A 9655-nucleotide genomic window follows, 5' to 3' on the forward strand; every position below is an offset into this window, starting at 1 on the left:
AGTTTACAGGAATGTTGCCAGGCATAAAATAGTGAAGCAATGAGGAGAGATTTGATGTGCTGAGGTGTCTTCCTTGGAGCAAGAGTTGAGGAGTGACTTAAATGATGTGTCGAAGTTATGAGGGAAAGATATAGAGTGGTCAGGATTTTTTTTTTCGCTTGGTAGAGAATTCTAGAACCAGGAGACATAGACTCAAGATAAGCAGTGGAACGTGCAGCGGTGACATGCGGAATGAACGTTTGGTGCAAAGAATCGTGGATGCCTGTAAATCGCTGCCTGAGTTGGTGGTGGAGCCAGCAGCCCTTAACTGCTTTAAAAAGTACCTGGATTCGCATCTCAATTGGCTGGAAGGATCAGAGCTATGAATCAGTTACAGGAAGTTGGGACTATAAGGGACTATGTTACCTCGTTTTGGCAAGGAAAAGTGGCCCCAATGGTCTCATTCTGTGCTCTATTTTTTTCTATGTTTTCATATTTCCACATGAAACCAACACTATCTTCCCTTGTCTTCAGTTTACCTCCATTCTTTGCGTCTTTAAAATTCGTCTATGGGTCTGATTCCCTTCATCTCTTATCTGTTCTGGCCTCTCACTGCAACATAGCTGTGAAGCCAAGTGGTGAGAATGGCACAAAAACTTTACAGGGGGATATAGATAGGCTAACTGTGTCGATAAAATGTTGGCAATTTGAATATCATTTGGAAAATCTGATGTTATACATTTTGGTAGGAAGAATCGCGCAGCTGAATATTATTAAAATGCAAAAGTCGTCAGAAACCTGCAGCACAGAGTGATTTAGGGTACTCATGCATGCATCACATTAACCTAGCATGCTAGTTCAACAAGTTATAGGGTCGGCAAATGTTGACCTTTATTTCACTTTGAATGGATTATAAAAAGAAGGAAGTCTTCCGAAAAATATAAACGGCACCAGTTAGAGAACACCAGGAATACTTACCGTGGGTGATGACACTGAATGAATTGGAACAAGGCCAAAAAGAGATGGGTATTTTGCTGTAATAATTCAGTCGCACGACAGTTTCCCATCGCCAGCCCCCTTATTGTACATCAAAGAAAAAGGCCGCTCCTGTGGACTAAAACAAGATAGCCCTCACCTCGGGATCTATAGCTCTGGTCCAGGTAAAGATGCAGGTTTAACAACGCCCGCTGGCTGCTTCCCATTGGGCTCCCTGAACCCAAGGATAGATCTATTGACGTTCCTCGTGGCTGACCTGTTCGTTATAACACCCCTCCCCCCTGAGGTCCGTGTCAGTCCCAGCGCCCCCACCGAGGTGGTCCTTCCCATCGCTTGATGCTGCCATGAGCTCTGTTGAAGGCGGCGCTGGGTCAGGTGGTGTAAACCAAAGAAGGGAGCATTCTGTTTTGGAGGGAGCAGCGCACATATACCAAAGCAGGTTCTTCCTCAGTTTCCAATTTAGTCTCGGAAATTGTTACTGCAATATCGGGAGGGGCCAATGCCGATCAGCTTCAAGCTGAGGCCGGGCACTGGCAGAGGCTATCTCCATGGCCAGTGGATGGGAAGGCAGAGACTCCCGAGTTCTCAGACTGTCCAATAGGTAGTTGAGGTTTTCCCTGCACTTTGACCTTGCAAGGTATTGGTCCTGTTCTCGCACTAACGGGACCCAGCTGTGAGGATCCCTTAAGCTCCCGACATGAATCAAATCACGCATTGCAAGAGTTATTTTTTTCTGCCCTGGCACAATGGAAATATATTTTTTGAATTTCCTATTGGGACTCAACCCTCTCGACCATCTTTGGGAATAGTAGCTTCAGTCAGGTCTAAAGCTATGGTCCCATTGACATTTCTGCTGGATCCACACTTGTTGCAGTGTGCAGTGTGGTCCCGTAATCAAAGATAAATCGTACCAGTGTGGTCACCATGAATGCTGCTGGTTGTTTCTTAAAACCATCGTTGAAGGTTTGAACTGCCCGTTCTGACAGACCATTAGAGATGAGTGATAAGATGAAGTCTCGACTTGTCACAAACAATCAGAGCGCAAGAATTTCTGAAGATCACCACTAGAAAAAGGCTGTGTCATTATCGGAAACCAAGAATTCCGGTATTCCGTGCGATGAGAAAAATATAACGTATAAAGGGACCTACAACATCCATCTCTACACGGACCCATGTCCTGTTAGGCGACTCTCATGGGTGTCGGAAGTCTGAACATGGATATTTTCCTGGGACAGATCACATCGCGTCACCAAGCCTCTGATATCAGAGTCGCAACCCGACCAACAAACATACAAAATGGCGAGCATCGTCATTGTTGATATTCCGAGGTGGCCATTATGTATTTGCTTTCTTACTGGACCTTGCTCTGGGGGTGGAAGAGTTACTCTGGACTTACTCTAATGCAGAGAACGATTCCATCCTCAGCACGAAGTTCGTCTTTCCTCATGAATGTCGTCCTTGGAATTCACCGTTTTGGCTCATGTCCCTTATTTTGGACAAGGCTGAGTCGCTTGGGATCCATGCTTTAAGCTACTTGACTGACACTGGCAAGGTCGCCAAAAGGCCCAGAGTCATCACAACCTCTCCCAATGCTGGTACGGGGCCAGGCTTGTGGAGAACGGGAGGTGACTCAATGTATCCAAGGGGCTGTTGCCTTGTGGATCCAGAACTGGCTTGCCTGCAGAAGGCAGAGAGTGGCTGTGGAGGGGTCTTTCTCTGCATGGAGGTCAGTGACCAGTGGAGTGCCTCAGGGATCTGTTCTGGGACCCTTGCTGTTTGTCATTTTCATAAATGACCTGGATGAGGAAGTGGAGGGATGGGTTGGTAAGTTTGCTGACGACACCAAGGTAGGTGGTGTTGTGGATAGTTTGGAGGGATGTCAGAAGTTGCAGCGAGACATAGATAGAATGCAAGACTGGGCGGATAAGTGGCAGATGGACTTCAACCCGGATAAGTGTGTAGTGATCCATTTTGGCAGATCCAATGGGATGAAGCAGCAGTATAATATGAAGGGTACCATTCTTAGCAGTGTAGAGGATCAGAAGGACCTTGGGGTCCGGGTCCATAGGACTCTTAAATCGGCCTCGCAGGTGGAGGATGCGGTCAAGAAGGCGTACGGCGTACTGGCCTTCATTAATCGAGGGATTGAGTTTAGGAGTCGGGAGATAATGCTGCAGCTTTATAGGACCCTGGTTAGACCCCACTTGGAGTACTGCGCGCAGTTCTGGTCACCTCATTACAGGAAAGATGTTGAAGCCATTGAAAGGGTGCAGAGGAGATTTACAAGGATGTTGCCTGGATTGGGGGGCATGCCTTATGAGGATAGGTTGAGGGAGCTTGGTCTCTTCTCCCTGGAGAGACGAAGGATGAGCGGTGACCTGATAGAGGTTTACAAGATGTTGAGAGGTCTGGATAGGGTAGACTCTCAGAGGCTATTTCCAAGGGCTGAAATGGTTGCTACGAGAGGACACAGGTTTAAGGTGCTGGGGGGTAGGTACAGAGGAGATGTCAGGGGTAAGTCTTTCACTCAGAGGGTGGTGGGTGAGTGGAATCGGCTGACGTCGGTGGTGGTGGAGGCAAACTCGTTGGGGTCTTTTAAGAGACTTCTGGATGAGTACATGGGATTTAATGGGATTGAGGGCTATAGATAGGCCTAGAGGTAGGGATATGATCAGCGCAACTTGTGGGCCGAAGGGCCTGTTTGTGCTGTGGCTTTCTATGTTCTATGTTCTATGTATCTGCAGTAGCTTCGTGGGTGCCAGGGTGGTGTAAGTTTCAGAATATATCTATTGGCTATATCAAGGTGGTGAAGAAGGCATATGCTATGCTTGCCTTTATAGGACGGGGCATAGAGTATAAAAGCTGGAGTCTGATGATGCAGCTGCATAGAACGCTGGTTAGGCCACATTTGGAGTACTGCGTCCAGTTCTGGTCGCCACACTACCAGAAGGACGTGGAGGCATTAGAGAGAGTGCAGAAAAGGTTTATCAGGATGTTGCCTGGTATGGAGGATCTTAGCTATGAAGAGAGATTGGGCAAACTGGGCTTGTTCTCCCTCGAAAGACGGAGAATGAGGGGAGATCTAATAGAGGTGTACAAGATTATGAAGGGGATAGATAGGGTGAACTGTGGGAAGCTTTTTCCCAGACCAGAAGTGACGATCACGAGGAGTCACGGGCTCAAGGTGAGAGAGGAGAAGTATACCTCAGATATTAGAGGGATGTTTTTTACACAGAAGGTGATGGGGGCGTGGAATGCGCTGCCAAGTAGGGTGGTGGAGGCAGACACGCTGACCTCGTTTAAGACTTACCTGGATAGTCACATGAGCAGCCTGGGAATGGAGGGATACAAAACGATTGGTCTAGTTGGACCAAGGAGCGGCACAGGCTTGGAGGGCCAAAGGGCCTGTTTCCTGTGCTGTACTATTCTATATTATTTGTTCTTTTCTACCAATACAACGGCTCAGCGATGTACTTGAGCGGAGGCGATTGTGGGAATTGTTTTTTTTCCTAATTTGAAGAAGCCCAGTAAGTGTTTATTGTCGGTAACTATAGGAAATCCACATACTATAGTCGCAATGATGAAACTTCTTCACGGCAAATCCAACCGTCAAACTTTCCTTCTCAATTTGAGAATATAATTTATGTGCCTCGCAAATGGTCCTGGAGGCATATGCGCTGAGAATCTCCATTCTGTCTTTCCAACGACGTGAGAGCAGTGCACCTATCCCATATAGGAAAACACCACAAGTTGAAACAAATGATTTATTCATGTGGAAAAGGGCCAGAAGGTTATTGCCAGTATCTGATGTTAATCTTTAGAAAAACCTTCAAATTCTAAGCTTCTCAGGACCACCTTAAGTTTTTTTTTTGTAGTCGCGTATGAAAGGGGGTCAGCATGGAAATCAACTTCGGGATAAATTTTCCATAAGATGTGGCTAACCCCAGGAAGGGTTTTCACTCCGTAGTGGTCCTTGGAGTCCGTGCTTCCTTGATGGCTTTTATTTTATCCTCGACTGGATGAACCCACTTGCCATCGACTTGGTAGCCTAAATAACTTACTTTGTCCCATTGCAAAACGCATGACTCCGTCTTCAAGTGAACTCCCGCTCTGGGAAATCTCTGTTAAACTGCATCTATTTTGGCCAGGCGATCCTGTTCTGAAGACCCCGTGAGAAAGACGTCATTTAAGTATACCGCTACTTTGGAAACCCTTGAAAGATTTTCTCCATAAATCGTCGGAAAATAGCACACGCTGACGAGACTCATGGCACACACTGAGGTGACCCAAAATGACGGATGGATATACTCGTATGGTCCCTTACATGTGCGGAGTATCACATATATTCCAGGAGGACTTGTCCAATTAGAGTCATAGAGTCATAGATGTTTACAGCATGGAAACAAGCTCTTCAGCCCAGCTTGTCCATGCCGCTCTTCTTGTTTAAATCCCTAAGCAAATCCCAATTGCCCGCATTTGGCACATATCCCTCTTTACCCATCTTAACCATGCAACTTTCTAAATGCTTTTTAAAAGACAAAATTGTACCCGCCCCTACTATTACCTCTGGCAGCTTGTTCCAGACACTCACCACCCTCTGTGTGCAAAAATTGCCCCTCTGAGCACTTTTGTACCTCTCCTCTCTCACCTTAAAACTATGCCCTCTAGTTTTAGACTCCCCTACCTTTGGGAAAATATATTGACTATCTACCTCATCTATGCCCCTTTTTATTTTATAGAACTCTATAAGGTTTTCCCTCAGCTCCTACGCACCAGAGAAAAAAGTCCCAGTCTATCCAGCCTCTCCTGAAAACTCAAACCATCAAGTCCCATTAGCATTCTAGTAAATCTTTTCTGCACTCTTTCTAGTTTAATATTATCCTTTCTATAATAGGGTGACCAGACCTGCACACAGTATACCAAGTGTGGCCTTACTAATGTCTTGTTCAACTCCAACAAGGCGTCCCAACTTCTGTAATCAATGTTTTGACCAACGAAACCAAGCATGTCGAATGCCTTCTTCACAACTCTGTCCACCTGTGACTCCACTTTCAAGGAGCTATGAACATGTACCCCTAGATCTTTTTGTTCTGTAACTCTCCCCAACGCCCAACAATTATCTGAGTAAGTCCTGCCCTGGTTCAATCTACCAAAATTCATCACCTCGCATTTGTCTGAATGAAACTCCATCTGCCATTCGTCAGCCCACTGGCGCAATTGATCAAGATCCCGTTGCAATCGGAGATAACTTTCTTCACTGTCCACAATGCCACCAATCCTGTTGTCATCTGCAAACTTACCAACCATGCCTACTATATTTACATCCAAATCATTCAAGTTGAATATAGGTGGGACTCATCACCAAGTTGGAGGAAGGTTTGACGCTTGTTCACTTAGCGTAGAAATCTCCAATCGTGGACATTGGCAACTATCGAGTTTGAATATCTGGTTGACTGTCAGTTTACAGTCCTCACAAGGACAAACTGTGTTATCCATGTGTAATAACAGGGACTGCAGGCGCGGCCGATTCTGCAAATCGCACATGCCTTAGCGTACCCAAGTTTTCAATGTGCCCTCATTCAATTTCCATGGACTCCAGGATGGAGTAAGGGACTGGTCTGGCTCTGATGTACCCAGATGTCACATCAGAATTAACTTAGATCTGGACCTTGGCTCCTCCAACTTTCCCCAGGTCTTCGTGGAAAACTTCAGCTTATCTGTTGATAAACTTGCAGCCTCCCCAGGCCTAATCTGAAGATCTCGAAGCCGTTTAGTCAGTGCTGATGGTGCCAATCCATAAGGCTTGTTCCTTGTCCGTGTACATCAATGAGTGGGAGACGAGTTAATTTCTGCCTCAAAGTCACGAGGGCAGTCCAGTGCCTTTGACTTGTAAAGGTTCCCCGTGTATGTGGCTAGTCTGACCGTCGTATCTTCCAACGTCAGGAGTTGTATGCGTGATTGAAGGTGTTTATAGGGCTGTTTTCCGATAACGGAGACTGTGGCTCCCGTGTCCACCTCCATCTTCATGGAATGGCCATTTCCTACTATTTCCGCTATTATCAGAGCAACATTATATGTTAGAATATAATTCAGTTGTAGTGTCCCTCTTTTTATTGTAGAGGGGATATCTGCACTGCAAAGTGAGGTATTAACCTAGTCTTTCTCCCTCGACAGCATGCATTTGCCGATTCCTGAATAATTGTTCTGACAGTGCTTTGACAGTGCTTACAATGATCTATCATCAGGCAACTATACTTATCTGGAAAACGTTCTTTAATGATGCGGGAGTCTGCACGGCCGTTCCTTCACTGTCGGGTGATGATATTACGGTTTGTATATCGAACGAGGCCCTTTAACAACTGATTGACACAACCACTCTGTATCAAGGACTGGTTGCATGATGGGCCCCTCCCTAGTTGGAATACTTCGCAATGTCATGCCGCTTGTAGCTCCTCAACACCTTTTCCTGCGCTCTCTACTGACAAGACGACTTGAAGTCATCATTGGATTCTTCCAACAGCATTTTGTCGATTGTTAAGTCTTCTATGCTGGATGCCAATTTGTCCCCCAACATTTAATTAAGTGATGACACAAATCCGCAGTGTTCAGCTAGTTTCTTCAAAAAGCCAAGAGCTCAGTGATAGCTTTCCCAGGGGATTCCCCCGAACACGTTGGAGTGTTATCCTTGGGGAATTATTGGGGCTTTTGTCACTGCATTTTAAACAGAAATACATCATTTATGAATAAAATTGAGAGAGATTATAGAAGTCGGAGATACAGACGGATCTGGATGTCCTCACACATTAATCAGTTAAAGGTAATTTGCACATACAACAACTGATTAGGAAAGCACATAATATGCAGTCTTGTATTACAACGATAATGGACTATAAATGTCAGGATGATTCAGAGCAAAGCAAACAGAAGAAAATATGTCTCGGTCAAACGCCATCGGTCATATACTAAGTTAACACACGCTTCCAAAGAGCTCTACAGAGACTTTCTTATAAGAATTAATTGCATTTGTTGAAACATATATGACGGTGGTTTGGATACGTGCATCCTCGGCGTTTCACATAGCAAGTAGATTCAGATCGCAAAGGGTGTGCAATATTTTAATATACTCTCTGGGTAAACATTGTTGTACTTAATTGCAAATGCTATTCTCTGCTGTTAAATGTAAGTGTTGTTCTTTATTGTTAATTATAAATGTTCTTGACTGTTAACTGTTAACGTTGTTTTTCTAATGGCATAATAAGACAAAGTCAGCATACACTAATATGTTTGACGAATCTATTGGAATTATTTTGAGAACGTAACTAGTGGAGTTGACCAAGGAGGTTTTAATTTTGATTTGATTTATTATTGCCACATGTATTAACGTAAAGTGAAAAGTATTGTTTCTTGCACGCTATACAGGGAAAACATACCGTTCATAGAGAGGAAACGAGAGAGTGCAGAATGTACTGTTATAGTCATAGCCAGGGTGTAGAGAAAGATCAACTTAATGCAAGGCAAGTCCATTCAAAAGTCTGACAGCAGAAGGGAAGAAACTGTTCTTGAATTGGTTGGTACGTGACCTCACATTTTTGTATCCTTTTTCCTGAAGAAGAAGGTGGAAGAGAGAATGTCTGGGGCGCGTGGGGTCCTTAATTATGCTGGCTGCTTTGCTGAGGCAGACAGAGTCAATGGATGGGAGGCTGGAGGCTGTGGCTTACTCAGACTTACAGAAGGCTTTAGACAACATCTGACATAGCAGGCTACCATGTAAAGTCAAAACACATGGAATTGCGGGTAGTGTCCTCAGATGGATAGAAAGCTGGTGAGCAGATATGCAAAAAAAATGTTGGCAGCAATGGGACGTTTTATCGATTGGAAGGTGGAAGATGAAACTGAAGGTATTATCTCCAAATTTGTAGATGATGCAAAGTTGGGTGGAAGCGTGAGTGGTGAGGAGCATGCAGAGAAGCCACAGATGCTTCAATTGCACAGGGCTTTGAGGAGGCCACAACTTGAGTACTATGTGCAGGTTTGGTGTATTTTTCTGAGGAAGGATATTCTTGCTATTGAGGGAGCACAGCGAAGGTGTATCAGGCTGATTCCTGAGGTGTCAGGTCTCACATATAAGGGGAGTCTAGAGAGGGGACCTCACCGAAACTTATAAAATTCTGACAGGGTTAGACCAGTTAGATTCAGAAACAATTTTGCCGATGGTGGGGCCGTCCAGAACTATGAACCATTGATTGAGGTTAAGGAGTATTTTTGTAGGGCTGAGGTAAGGAGAAATTTCTTCACCCAGGTGATGGTGAATGTCTGTAAGTCAGTAGCACAGAAAGTAGTTGAAATCAAAACGTTGTACGATGTCAAGAAAAAAGTAGATTTCACCTCTTGCGGCTAAAGGGATCAAGGCATATATGGGAAAGGGGGGATCAGTATATTGAATTTGATGATCAGCTATGATAAAAATAAATGGTGGAACAGGCTCAAAGGGCCCGAACGAAAATCCCACCCAGGCTCTATATCCATAACTTATTTACCTCATTAACTCCCGCGACACTGAGTCAAGAATTACCTTGGTCTATGCACGTAACTCCTGCATCTTGAAGTTGTGAAGAGGAAACCCATGCAGACAAGGCGATAAGGTGTAAACTCCAAACAGGTAGTCCACTGAGACCTGAAT

The sequence above is a fragment of the Mustelus asterias genome (assembly GCF_964213995.1).
Source record: "Mustelus asterias chromosome 26 unlocalized genomic scaffold, sMusAst1.hap1.1 SUPER_26_unloc_7, whole genome shotgun sequence".
Classification (NCBI taxonomy): domain Eukaryota; kingdom Metazoa; phylum Chordata; class Chondrichthyes; order Carcharhiniformes; family Triakidae; genus Mustelus; species Mustelus asterias.